General features: G+C 29.4%; 1 protein-coding gene across 2 annotated transcripts in view; it reads right to left on the reverse strand.

Moving 5' to 3' along the window:
• Window positions 1-15,600, reverse strand: part of LOC115876690 (metabotropic glutamate receptor) — a 130,059-nt gene that overhangs the window by 88,974 nt on the left and 25,485 nt on the right. For both annotated transcript variants that reach the window (XR_004049188.1, XM_030892573.1), the window contains exon 2: window positions 10,269-10,338. The gene's annotated coding sequence lies outside the window, so the exon portion shown is untranslated. The remainder of the gene's footprint in view (window positions 1-10,268; window positions 10,339-15,600) is intronic.

Here is a 15,600-nt window from a genome sequence, read left to right on the forward strand (position 1 = left end):
TGGGAGCTCTGTTTTCAAAGAAAAATGAATCCATAAAATAAAGAAAATTGAGCAATGAATGCTTTCTTGCGTTTTGATTGTCTTTCTTTAATATGTAAATTGATAATTTAAACTATATAAAGAAATACAATAGCCTTATTAGGTTTGAACGATCTCGATAACAACCTGTATACGTTTTTATAATTTTCTCTACGACTTGTATATGTACCTTTTTATCATAGTAATGAAATATTGACCTAATAATCACATCAAAGGAAAAAACTTAATACACATCTTGACTGAATAATTCAATTTTGTTTTTTTTTTCTTTCCCCTAATTGTACGACTTGTTTACTTTACAAAGTGGCTGTAATGCTTTTTTTTCTTGGAATTAGCTTTTTATTTTCCATTTTAGATTATTAAATTATTTTCAGATTTGTTTTCTTGTAACTTTATTTTTTACGCACATTTTTACAATCTAATATAATACTAATCTAGTAATAATATCTAAGAAAATATAAATAGGTAATATATAAAGAAATAATAATATCATAAAAAAATATATTCAGGGCTAATAGACATTTTGACTTGCTCAGCCGATGTTATTTCGTCTCTAATTGTATTTGATACGACTTGTTTTCTTTATAAAGTGGCCATAACTAAGTTTTCTTTTGGAATTTGCTTCTCTTTATTACATCTCTTGGAATCACTAAATTGTTTTCAGAATTCCATCTCATAGGCGGTCTTATTTATAATGTTTTTGTACGTGGTTAATTTTTATATTTGCTTTTGTTTTACATTATTTTTTTGTGCCTTATAATAGACGACTATTTTCTACGTACTAGTTTGAAAGTATACACTAAATTAAAAATAAACTAACAAATACTATTCAGTAATACAGCACAGATATTCTCTATACTACCTAGTATTATACTGTATAAAGAATGTTACCTTGGTGTAAATAATATAAATCTGATTATAATATCAAAAGAGATATGCTGACGAACATTTTAGCTTTGTAAATTCATGGTTATTTTTTTTTCTCAAAATTCTGTTTGTACGATTTACAAAGTGACATTAATTAATTATTCATTTGTAATCCGCTTTACCATATTTCTTATGCATTATAAGATTATTTTCAGAATTTAATTTTGAATCGAGTTAAAGAAAAAAATAGCATACTATTATAAAATTGAATATTAGCACTATACAGGATGGTTCGAACTGTATTCCGAAAACTTTGCCAGCATATTCTGCAGATAAAAATAAGTAAAAATGTTCGTATAAATGTATGATCTAAAATGCTTAGTTTCGGGGCTATAGGTAGAAGTTTCATTTTTATTTCGATTTTTTCTAAATAATTTCCGAAGCAACGTCAATATTTCTTTTTCTGACCTTCACAATGCACCATGATCGTCATATTCTATTACTTGCTGAGTTCTACCTTCTAAATAACTTCTATCAAATCCAAACCTGTATATTTCCAACTTTTTGCATATCATTTGATGGTTCACTCTATCAAGAGCTTTATAAAGGTCAATGCACATTGCTGAAGTCTGTTAGTAGCCCTTTCTAAAGTCATTCTGTCTGTCCGAGAGTAGTGAGTGTTGCTCAAAGAAGCCTGATAAAGATGATTTTTTCAAAAATATAAAGTAAAATAAATTTAATCTTAATATTAGAAGGGGAGAAATGCTGATAAATGTTTTGACTACCTAAATTAATTTTATTTTTATCTTCCATAATTCAACTGGATACGACTAGCTTATATTACAAAGTGGCATTAATTAAATTTTCTTTGGATATTTGAAACCTGCCTCACCTTATTTTCTCTATAGATCGTTAAATTATTTTCTGAAATTAATTTTGAACCAATTAAAAGCCGGAAAAGATACACATATAATGCATCCGCGAGGATAAAGTCATCCCTTATGCTTTCACAAAAGCCAACCGAAGGCTTTATCTTAAAACAATGAACAATGCTCTGGAGAGGGAGTTTTTAAAATGTCAGAAACTCGTTATTATTAGGTTTCTTTTTTCTGCTTATTTTGCATGTGGTGGCAAGGCCTTTGCGTTTTAGACTGAAAATGGAATTAGCGGATTGAATCATACACACTCGTAATATAATAACAGTTAAAGACCGTCGATGTTTTTTGTTTTGCTTTTAATCTAATTAAAATGAGGTATAGCGGGATTAGTGGGGATAATACAGGTATATCACTCAATCCACAAAATCCTCTTATAACCAGGAATGAAAAGGACAGAGATTTCATCAAACAACATGGTTTTGAGGTTTTGTTTGGTATGATAAAGAGAGATCTCTCTAAAATTAAATAAATCTGAAAAACTGGAGATGATCTGAAAACTGGATTATGGTTATTAGATGGGTACATTTATAGTTTACAGGCTTTCAAAATTTTAATTCAAAAAAAGTTATTATATTGTTAGGAAATATGACAAAATTAAATATATAATATTTTCATACACCAAATGATTTCTAAAAGCTTATAATGTGCAAGAGAAATTAATTTATTTTATTTCCCTTTTTATTTGATCTTACTGAAATGACAGAATATTTTAATTATAAATATTATTTTTGGTGGGTTTCTGTAATATTGTATATACAGGGTGAGTCTTAAATAAGTTCATATATTTTCAGTACTGGTAGAGCTCGGTAGAAGAAACATATTTTCATAAAAAATTAAAAAAATATATTTTTGCCTAAATTTTCAGTCAGGGTCCTTTAAATTTATTGATCACGTACATTGAAATATTACCGTGATATTATGTTTTTTTAATTAAAAATTCAAAAAATCTTTCTTCGAAAGTACAATATTTTCGACATTTTTTTGCGAAAAAAAATCATAGGCGTGTTTTGGAGATCGAAATATGCCACCCCTAAATATATATGCACTTATTTAAGGCTCACCCTGTAATATACCGTTTTTTCATTAATTAATATATTTGTTTTATTTATCTTTTTTTTTTGTTGTGTATTAAATTAAAAAATACATAATAAAATTTAACTTTATTCTGTTAATGTTATTATTATGATTTTTTCTTCTTACCAAATTTAATGTCGAATAATTCCTTTATATCAAATTCTATACATTTCGCTAAATTCAGTTTCCGCTTGTATACTTAAAGGATTATGACTCCTGTGTTATAGAATAATGGCCAGCAGATTCCATTCAAATGAGGAATATATTCCTGACAAAATGTAATACCTCCAACAAAATCAGAGATTCATTTTAGGCTTGTGTGCTTAAAGTATGCATTGCGTACGTACAGATATAACAATATTATTATTGCTTTTCCTAGATAATATACATTACATTTTAATTTTTCATGATCTTCTCTTTAGCGATAGTCATAGTAAATATCTATAGTTTGCAATAGAAGAAATAAAAATTGGCGTGTGATATTTCGATTGTTATAAAATGACTTTATGGGTGGAAGATAAAGACTGGTGGTCCGATGAGACCTAGATCGATTATTATAAAAAGAATCTGTTCAAATATCGCCCCTCTGATCGGCTTTTGACAAACGAATCGTTCTTATATCATCTTTACTGCCGTTGTCTTTCTTTTATTTTCGCTTCCTAGATTTGCCATGAAATATAAATGGCGGATTCTCCTACGAAACCCAAAAAGAATTACAATAACTTTCTAAGAACAATTGCGTGTAATACAAAGTAAAATAATCAAAAGTTTTGTGAGTAGGGCAGTAGTGGCAGTTAGAGATTTCCAAGTTTTATGATTTGTAAAAGATTAAGGGAGGAAAAGTTGTTAAGAAAACTTTAAAAACTTCTACATGAAACATAATATTGAGAACTTGTATTTTTTGTATTACCAGCATAAATAATATCTAAACTAAATTAAATCTTTTGATTTAAGTTTCTTAGAGAAAACTTGAAATCAAAAAATAATAATGTTCCATAAAATTAAAATAAAAAAATAAAATCGTTCTAGGACATAAGAGATTAATTTATTTCTTTTTGAAAACATTCTTTTTATTATTCTGGACTGCCTCTGTTTCTTGGGACAGCAATAAATACAGTAGTTTGTACGTTTTCTAATACACCAGACTAATTTAAATTCAAATTCCGATTCCAGTTGGACATTAACACGGAGAAGAGTAGACCTATGGTGATAAATTAGCTTTTCTAACAAAAACAGTAAGATATTTCCTTGTCTATTTATTTTTTACGATTTCTTTTATAAAGAAGAATTATTTCACATTTTAACAAGACTGATAAGATGTTGTATTTTACACTGCTGTGTTTTAATTTAAAAGAAAATTTGTTTGAGACTAGATTACACTTAAAAAAGCAAAAGAAAGAAGTAAAATTCAGACTGGTACGGAGTGTGGCATTAGTTAATTAATTTGAACAAATTAATCCGGGGAGAAGTGCCTAAACGTCAGCAAATGGTAATCTGCTATAATCTCCTTCAACAAACTTGATCACGTTAGATTATTCTGTCCGATGTGTTATCAGTAAGATAAGATATATATTACCGCAGACAATGTAATGCATTTTAATTGCTGATAAGTTTCTTGAACGTCCTCACATGCAATTTTAAAACCATTTTTTTAAACGACAAGAAAATTTTTATTCAGGGTTTATTTAAAAAGAGCATTCTAGACATTATTCTTGGGTATTAGATGTCACGTACTATCTCTAGATTTCTATTCTATTTACGAATACTATCAAAAACCATGTTATATGTTCCCTCAAATAAAATCCTCTTTAAAATATTCTTGCCTCAAAACGAAAAGTGTAAAATAGGGAAACTTTTATCTGAAATCGAGCGCTGGTACTATTTGTGTAAGCACAACTGCATATTGTTTTTTACCAAACAACTTAAAGCACATTGTGAGCGGAATACTTATTCTAACATATAACCCCTTCTCAACTAGGTTACCGTATCTTTACTCTTCCTATAGCTGTAGATTTAAATTCTTTTTCTGAAAATGCCACGTATCGACCTCCAAGTTTATTTCAAAAAACACAACACGTTTCCTATCGAAACTTTGTTTCATCTAAGTCCAGTGTTCTAATATCGTCGCCGTAGACAGAGTATTAAATAGTCTTAATTGCTACCTGCAGTTGGCATGTTGCAGGAATATACAATGCGTCTAAACCTCTGAAGATATTCAATGGAGTCTTGACAGTTACATAAGCTGTACAGGGTGAGTCAACGATAAAGCAAAGACCATTATCTCATTTGTTTCGAGGTTTACAAAAAAATGTCAAAAATAAAAGTTATAAGACAATTTAAAGTATTGTATTACTGAGTATACAGAGTACTTCAAAAAAGTGTGGCGGATATAAGACATGTTTTTTAAACGCAACACCCTATTTTTTATTTTATTTTTAGATTGTGCATAAAATTCTATAACTTTTTATATATAATGTTATATACCTAAAATAATAGTTTTTGTAATATTTGAATTTGATTAAGCAAATGTTGGATTTTAGTGTGGTAAAAAATTGTCAGTGGCCATTGTTTATGAAGTTGGAACATTTTCTATAATATTTGAGCAACAAACAAATGAGTTAATGGACTTTACTCTATCGTTGACTCACCCTGTACAGCAAAAATAAATAAAACATTTTGCTGCAAATTATGATCTGATATACAGGTGTCTTGTAATATATTGTGGTGTGTCTTATAATATTATCTTCTTCTACTGACGTTGTCCTTAATCTTGAGGAATATGTACAGCCTATTGTTGTCCTATCATAATATACTTCAAATAACTCTTGAATAGGTGTCACTGTCAAGAACCTTCAAATAACTCATGAATATATGTCACTGTCAAGAACTTTCTAATGCCTTAAGGAATTTTATAATGAAGATGAAATTACCTATATTTTAAAATTACCTTACATAAACTGAAAAGGCTAAACAAAAAGGAAATCAAGATCGCGTAATATTATACCTCCCCTTAATGGCAGAGACAAGACAAATATTTTGTTAAATTTTAATTTTGCTTTTTGGTATGCAGCTTCGCGATGCTGTACGTATTTTTCTTTGTCCTGTTACTTTTTTGAACATTTTTAAAATAATAATATTATCACAGTTGGAATGGAGTGACCCAAATAAATTTCTTTATTTTATTTTATATAATGTATTGAGTGCTTCTTTTAGGAGACACATTGACGCTAATAGTATTAAAAAAGTAGAGAAACTAAAAAAGAGTGTCCTCAAGGGTCCGAAGAAAAAAAATATTTATACAAATTTCCAAGTTAGTCTTACACGTGGAACAGAACGTATGTAAATTTATTCATTTTAGGGACAACAAAGAAAATAAAACAAAAAAAGTGTTGCAAATTCAATTCGTTTCTCCTCTATTATATGTTTTTATTTTGCTTGGGACATCCAAAAAGGACAAATTAAATTTTTATTCGGTAGAAAATTTGGAATTTTTAACGTAAATAATATTTGCATACGTAAATAATGTTGAAGTTTTTCATCTAAGGAATTTCAATTTACCCACATTCAAAAATTTTTATAGCGCCATTCATAAACTTCAGCATAAATGAGACTTTTTTATAACTTTAATATTTGATTCTTTTTCCTAGAAATAAGCATAAAAATTATTATGTAATAAACGTTTTCAGAGAGAACTTTTTTGAATTCTGTTTTATATACGATTTTTAAAATTTCAGGTCAATCTTTTTTAAAAGGGTTTAATGTACCGTGTGATGAAGTTGGTATCTAATTGAGTGAGTCTACAATTTTGCTTTAAATTTATTCTCTTATTTGCCGATTAGCTTAGAATATTTGATGCTCTTTTTATTAAAATTATTTTTATGCAACTTGTTTACAACCTTAAGGAATTACATACAGAGACATACGTTGACCGGTGAACGTTACTTATGCATTTTAGGGAATGGTTTTCAAAACATGTTAAAAACTTTAAAAAGATGTATTTTATGTACTCAAAACAATGGGGGATTTTTTCAATTTTTTTTTCTAAAACAACTTAAAGTGTATATGTTACGGTTAAGGTCCAATATCCAGTTAATGTTGACATTACCCGGTTAATCTCGAGAATAACACAAAACAAAACAACCGAAAACAAAACCAAACCCAAACATTAACCAGTTAATATCGACATTAACCGGAATCGGACTATAACAGTAACATATATACAATCTCATTGATGACGTGATTATCTACAACTTTTATCTGAAAACTTTAAAATAGCCAAAATTTGATTTTTTTGAAAATTTTAGCAAGCCATAAACTTCGAAAATCCGAAAGGCGCATATGTTTGTCCTCACAAAACTGCAATTCTTTCCACTTTTGACCGACTCTCTAGCTTCAATAGTTTCCGAGATACCTATAGAGAACATCGTAGAACACTTACCCTGTATATGAAACAATTACTTTTAAATAAACATGTAATTATATATCCTACATGCAGGGAGTTTTCGATATCTCCGTAGAGACTATAAAAAAGGACAATCTTGTTTTAACCCTTTAAGACCGGTCTGTCCGCATTTATTGCGCCCTTATGCAATATCTTGCACGTTGTATTATTGTATAGGGGCTTAATAAATCGTAACAATTTCTCAGGAATTCCCCCAGCTCTTAGTATAGGCCATATTGCGGAATGCCTTAAAGCATCAAAAGCGGCATGGAAGTCTATAAATACCAAATAGAACGTGGAATGGAATTCACTGGAGTTTTCAATTATTATTCCGAGTTTTGATGGGGTTTACATATGATTTGCTTTTTCTGAATTCCGAAAAATTACACAAATTGTTTTGAAAAAGTTTTATATCAGGTTCCTATTTGGAAGTTTTAATTTATTTTTCAATATATTGGACTTTTAAATACTGCTGTGATGCTTTTTCTTAAGTCTTAAATTACTGCAAATATTTTTAGGGATGATATATTTCGACCCCAGGAACACGTCTATGATTACAGTTGAGGGTTGGAACCTTTGGTGTTAAACAGCAAAATAAAAACACTAAATCACCACAATACACCAAAACACTTTTACTTTTACACTGGACGCGCGTTTCGCTAACCATGTTAGCATCATCAGCAGATGATTATAAACTAAAGTACAATCTACAAGTTGAGCGTTTATATACACGCCCAGTGGGCACCGAGTGGGCGTGGCAAAATCTAGCCAACCGAGTCAGAGCCAACTGAGCGTAACAGTTAGATTTCCGCCACTAGAGTAGTAGGAAAAAAGAACTTGAAGGAATTGGACCGTTGTCTCTGTTCATACTATCTTTACATTTATTAATTCTGATGCTTTCATATGCATCTAATTGCCTGTAATTTGAGGCTTGTTTATTTAATTTTAAATTATTAATATCCATACAATGTTCTTTGTCAACAATATGTTCGGCAACGCAAGATTTATCCGGTTTACCATATCTTATCTGAGCTAAATGTTCTTTAAATCTAGTTAATATTGATTTTCTAGTTTGCCCAACATATTTCTGATTACAATCTTTACAAGAAATTTCATAAATACCCGACCTTTCCAGTGGAGGTGTTTTATCCTTTGGATTACCTAATAATTGTTGTAATTTATTATTAGCACTATACACAAGTTTATAATTTACATTCTTCAAAATTCCTTTTAGACCACGGGATAACTCTCTATCAAACGGTATCGAAAAATATTTAGACGTATCTTTCTCCACTTGAAAAGTCGAATTTTCAGAAATCATTAACCTATACCTACGTTTTCTAATTAATTTATCAACTAGTAAAGGAGAATATCCATTACACTCAGCTACATTCCTAATGTAATCTCTTTCTATTTCATATCTTTCGTTGGAAAGTGGGAAACTAAGTAACCTATGAACTAAGAAATTTAAACTAGCCATTTTATGTTCAACACTATGATGTGATTCATTAGGAATATATCTGCGTGTGGTCGTATTTTTCCTATAGATATCAAATGCCAGGCAATTATTAGTATTTCTAATAACTAATACATCTAGAAATGGTAATCTGTCGTTGTTCTCAATTTCATGCGTAAATTTAATGGAAGGAAAACGATTATTTAACTTAGAAATAAAATTATCTATAGTGTCTGAATGTGTGTCAAAAACAGCAAAAATATCATCCACATACCTAAACCATACTCTTGGAAAATACTCAAACTGATTCTTAGCCTCCACTTCAAACCTGCTCATGAATAAATTAGCCAAAAATGGAGACAATGGATTACCCATTGCTGTACCTTCCCGCTGTTCAAAAAAGTTGTTATTAAATTGAAAACAATTTTGTTTCATACGTCTATGAGTTTTTTTTGTGAAAAAAATAAAATATAATGTAGGTATATAATATACACAACAACATTTTTTGTCAAGTTTGTTATGTTTTTTTTTAATTTTAGCTTTATGTTCTTTGCTAGAGATGAATTTTATTGCAATCTATAAACTTTCATTCATAAACTCAGTTTTTTATAAACATAAGAGAATTACTTAAAATAATTTTTGGCTTATTATACAGGGTTAATTGAAGGGTTGTTTTTTACCTTAACCCTTCTTCTTCAAGGGCCAAGCGAATATTCATAATTTCGGCAATTTTCAACTATATCAATGACTTTTGTACAGTATTCGACACCAAGAACCATATTCTATCGTACACAACAATAATCACCAAAAAGTCACCTCGTCATTATGAATAACATCAAAAAGTAACGATAATTGAAGAAATTGCAAAATGTTTGTGGAAAGTTCGTTTTGTTCTTAAAAATTAACCAAAATATGTGTTGACGTAAGTCAGAAATAAAATATTCAGGAAACATGGTTCTGGCCGAAAAATATTGTTTTAGAAAATTTCCTCACGAAATTATTGCACAGGGTGTTTTAAAGACACGACAAAAAATAACTCTTCGATTAACTCTGTATAATAAGTCAAATACTGAAGTTTATAATAAACTGAGTTTACGAATTAAAGTTGATATACAGTGTGTTAAAAAATGAAAAAAAGATACAGGCTGAAAATAAAAAAAAAATATAACATTATACAATTGACCAAAAAATTTTCCGTTGCCTTTTTCTGTGCTTGTAGATGAAATAAAATTACACTATAAAAACCTATTAGGCTATGCTTTTTTTTTCTAATAGGTCTTTATTTTATTAAGAGTTAGAATTCAGCATCGGAGAAATTATTCTCTAATACAGTGCTCAAAGTTTATTTAACTCTCTTGTTATCAATAAGCAAAAACTAAAAATTTATTTAAAAAATCTTAAGAAGCTTTTACCAAAACTGTATGTTTAGTGTAATTTTTAAAATTAATCTTACCTGCACTAGTACTTTTCCACATTATTGATAAATATCAGCAAAACAAGATCAAATTTTCTTCTAGAAGTCACTGAAATTAAAAAAGAAATATATTATTATTCAGATATATTTATTGTGTTATATTACGATTTATAAATTAGATAAAAAAAATAATTTTCTGAAGAAATGTGTTAGATTCTCAAAATTATTTCTAATTTTCTTTAAATATAATATTCCTTATGTTCATGTTACCACTATATCCCGAGCCATGAATAAGGGGTGATATATTTGTTATTTAATTAAAACCATATACGTCATGTAAGTGTGAAATAATTTGTCTGTTCCATTCTAGGACAATTAATATAGGCAATAAAAAATAAATTAACTTTTAAACTCTCCATATTTTACGGCTGCTGTCTTTTGTTCATTGTGAATTATGGGAAATGGAAAATTTGTGTGGGAAAAAGCTGTTGAAAAAATGTGCGCCCATTAATCGTTGCAATTTGACATACGGTGCCTGTCTGTTGATAAAATTCGATGTTGCACCATGTGCATATGGGTTTTGTACGAATCGTAGCCAAATGATTAAAATACGAGTAGTTCGCGGTAATGGTTTTGTTCACAACGTATATAACTGACTCGAAATTATCAAATGACAATTTGATATGTAATTAGCGATTGGAGTTACGAAAAGCGTATATGTTTATTGCATGTTTGTTTCACAAAATTGATATTCTTTTTGTCTCAGTCCTTACTATTTATGATGAAGGTTAAAACGTTCCGTACGCTTATTACTGTTGTCTGAAGACTACAATAGTCTATATTTTTTTATTCTACGCCTTTTAATTAGTAAAGATATGACGAATATCGACAAAATTCACGGAGGAAAGTCGAAAAAATTACCATTTTTGGCCTTACAAACTCAGTAAACATACTCATAAAATTGCCAATTTTAATGACTGGAAAAATATCGAAAAACTGCCCATTTTTGGAGATTTTTTACACATTTTCTGAGGCCTTTGAAATCTAGTAAACAGAGTCATAAAATTATGAATATTTTAGCATTTGTAGGGAATTTTACGTAGATTTAGAACATATAAGGGTCGAAGGCTTAGGTACCTTGGTTTTGTGGGAAATTATTTTTTTTTTGAAATCTTGTTTTTCAGCTATTTTTGATGAAGGTTTAAACGTCCCTTACGTCTATTACTGTTCTCGCAAGACCACATTGGCCTATATTTTCTTATTCTACACCTTTTAACTAGAAAATAACAGCAGGTTTAATATCAATGACATGACGAAAATCGCCAATTTTCATATACTAGGGCTGGCATTTCTGGTCTTGGATGCCGATTTTCGTGTGTACGAAGAGTACGGTCAACATGCTTAGCAAAATTAGATGTACAGAATAAAGACAGAAGACAAGTGTTTTCCCAAGCGCATGGAATCTATCGTCAGATTAAGTGGTTATGTAATAAATACTTCGTATTTTTGCTCGCTTCGACTAGATTGCCATAGCGATTCACTCCTATACATGTAAACGCCGAACCAAGGTTTTGCTTACCAGCAGGGTATGGAAAAATGTCAAGAAACTTAGATACCTGAAGAATTAATTTTTCGGACTCCTGTTTCAGTTTATTGCATGTTTGTTTCAAGAAATTGATATTTTTTTGTGTCAATCCCTACTATATGATAAAGGTTAAAACGTCCCTTACGTCCATAACTGTTCTTGGAAGACTACAATGGTCTATATTTTTTTATCCTACACCTTTTAGTTATTAAATAGCAGCAGTTCTAACAAAATCGGGGACGCCATGTACACATTCCTATAAGAGTAAGTAATATACTGATCCAGTAATAGGTAAAAAATTACTTATTCGAAATATTTTTCTTTTAAGTTTTTAAGAGCCAATCATTATTCAGAAGGCGTCTGTCTATCTGTGGACTTAACTCGAGCAAACAAAAACTTCCTGTATATTTATCCATTATTAAATTAGGATTCTGTTGAAAATGATTAAGATTTAATCTTTCCTCTCTAAAAATAAATTAAATTTAAATTCTCCGTTCCAAACAACTCCTTCCTAATCCTCTTCAGGCCAATTTAAACGATATTTGGCGAATGTGAGACGTGACTTCGTTTCTCTTAGATAAAATAGCTTTTTTGCTTGGCTCTGTGCCGTATAGAGAGGTACAACAATCTGAAAATTCGATACTAAATATAATTTTATTATAAAACTTATTGTGACTTATGGAGCTTCTAATGTTCAGGGAAATATACCCTCTGAAAGCATTTTTTGTTGGTTAGGAATTTTTTTTCAGCAGCAAAATACTAGAATTTTCTCAAGATATTTTTTCCTATATAATACTTTATTGTATTTTAGATTTAACTACGTAATTATTTTATTGTTTTACTATATTTTTTGCTTAATTTTTATTAAGTTTATGAAAAATTTCAGTATTTCAAAAATTTATTAGCGATACATTACTGTTTTTTGCCTTTTCGACTAAAGAGTACAAACAACTTGAAATAAAAGCAAATCGAAAGTACAAAATTTCGATGCATTGTAGTTGACTCTAATAGCATGCAGTTTTACCCATTAAGACCTGAACTCATACGGAGTTCTTCTGACCTTTTCAATTACATTTTTTGTTTTGCTTTGGTTTTCCGCATTTTCTGGTTGTTTGATTATTCTTTTTATTCTTTATTTTTGCTTTTGCGAGCTGCGTTTTTCTGCTAAATGTTCCCCAAAAGACAATATGCCATTTGAAGTATTTTTAAATTTGGATTAGAGGAAATTCTTATTTAATCATAGTAATATTTTGTTATTATGGTATAATACGTTTTTTTTTCATTTTTAATTTAAATATTTAAAATCATTGGTATTTCACCTACGTTATAAAATTCCCTACATCTCCTTTTATAGAGTATTTGTATTTTTTTAAATATAATAATTTTTATTTGCACAACACAGTTTCAAATAAGAATATACCTATTTAAAATATTGATTTTATATTCACAAAATCTTTTTTTGTAAAGGTATACGGAAATCTGATAAAGTTTTTTAGGCCACGAATATAAAAGACGCCACACTGAGATGAAATTGGTGATCAATAAGGAAAGGTGCCAATCTGATAATCTTATTTGCAAGGTTTGGATTGACCATTTGACACAAAATTGAATTTTATATATCTTTTAACTCGTATTTAGATTTTAGGATAACTATAGAAAAAAAAACGCATTAACAACAAACTACTAATAGTAATAACGAATAATAAAGCAGTGTAATAAAAATGACAAGGACGCCATTTGAGAGCCTTTCAATCACATACAAGCCACCAACTACTCTGTTATTTCCAACTAAAGACTAAGTTACATAATCTTTGCCTTTTAAGGGTATGTCATTACTTATCTAAGCCATTAAGGACAGTTATGTCTTAACGGGGTTGATTAAAGCTAGATTTAAGAAAGAATTTGCCCGATAAATTCGTTAGCCCAAGTTTGAAACATATAATGGACACGAACTTCCTTCCTAACTGTACAAAAGATATCTTGCAGCAGCGAGGAAATGTTAATACCAATTTCAGTAAAGTTGCCTGCGTAACATTCAAATCTCAAAGGGTCAAAATATAGGAGCGTTAGCCACAGGTGTTACCGTTTTGGCAAGCTAGCAGAGCTGGAAAGCTTCAACTTCTAACTTTGTTCTAATTTAGCCAAATTGCCAATAATTTTAAGCTTTATAAATCCATTAGGCAAAACGAAATTGTCTTGGCATTTTCTTTAATGTATACAACAATATAAGATAAAAGGAATTTAATATACAGTAGCATAATTTCGTACTCCCAGAAGGATATTAAAATCTGAATCTACATTATATACATTGTAACATACCAATAAAACCGAAGTTATAAAATTAATAATAAAAGATACCTTTTCAAATTTTGTTGTTAAAATATCGTCGAGAAAACCATAAAAAATATAATGATTAAAAACGTTTAAATATTTAAAAAACAGGTTAACAATACGGCGATTTGTTCGATCATATTTATTGGTATTTTAACCGATATATAAATTATTAAAGCTGACTTCCCCCATTCAATTTATATAAATTTACTAAAACGTTGTTTCAAATCTTTATGATATATCCGTACGGATCCGTAAAAAAATATTATGCTCGAGAGGCTGATAGATATTTATTGTCAGATAAAAAAGAGCAATATAACGGCAGAGTTGGTTAAATTTAGCTTTAAATATATTTTTGGGAATATCGAATAGGTTTGTTTAGATTTTTAGTTAAGTAATATTAATTGTTACGAATAAATTTTATATTATACAGCGCCTGATTTTTAGAAACAAGTTCCTCAATTTCAATTAGTACTTGTTATGTTTTTTTAGTGTTATGTTTTCACATGGTTTTGAGTCACATGGTAATTTTCTTTTTCTTCAATAATCGCTTTTTGTAAGATTTTGACAGTGCTTTTCTTAAACTACTGATATGTACATAAGAGAGGCATCTGTAGCTGCTATCACACATCGCACAGATATCTCGATCTTGTATTTAACTTTGATTAAAGTTCTGTAAGTCCCTAAGTTGAAAAAAGTCATGTTTAGAACTTTTCGCATTATGAAAGTTCAGTAACTTCAAGAAATTATTCTTATATTATAGAACGTCTCGACTATGAACGACTTTCAATAAAATTATGCCTTTCAAAAAATCGTTATGGAAACTAGTTCATGTCTTGGTTTAGAAAATGTATAATTTTTATAAGCATAGAACTGAAACATAGTTGCAGCCTCGTGTATGGATCATGAACATTTAAACTAATCACCCAGCACAAACACTGACCGTTATCACCAAAAATGTTAATGTATTTTTAAGTTCATTATATTTTTTTCTAGTGGGCCATTTTTTTAGCAATTTGTAGCTAAAATTTTTGACATTTTAGACTCTTTCCAGACAGTCCAATATTTTAGCTACAAATAGCTTAAAAATTCATGAAAAATCTATTTATCTTTAAAATATATAAAAATTTTAAGGTGTTGCCGATCAGCATATGAATTTACTTTTAAGTAGTCAGCTATTATTTCCGAGTATTTAAATTGAGGGGTAGCAACATGTGTTTTAATGATTTTATAATTAGTCGCTTGTTATAGGTAATTGCTAACTAGGATATTAGAATCATTCAGCTGCGGCCTTTAACAACTTTAAAGTACTCCGCTGAAATGCTTGAAAACGCTTACGTTGGCAATTCTGTCTCTTTAAAGTGGGAATAGACTTAAATAAATTACGCTGCCCTTCTCTGTTTTAAAGAACTTACAAAGTTAATTTAATTTGTTATAGAAGTGAACTGTCGAGTA

The sequence above is a fragment of the Sitophilus oryzae genome, unplaced genomic scaffold (genome assembly GCF_002938485.1).
Source record: "Sitophilus oryzae breed Bouriz unplaced genomic scaffold, Soryzae_2.0 scaffold_1440_pilon_pilon, whole genome shotgun sequence".
Taxonomy (NCBI): domain Eukaryota; kingdom Metazoa; phylum Arthropoda; class Insecta; order Coleoptera; family Curculionidae; genus Sitophilus; species Sitophilus oryzae.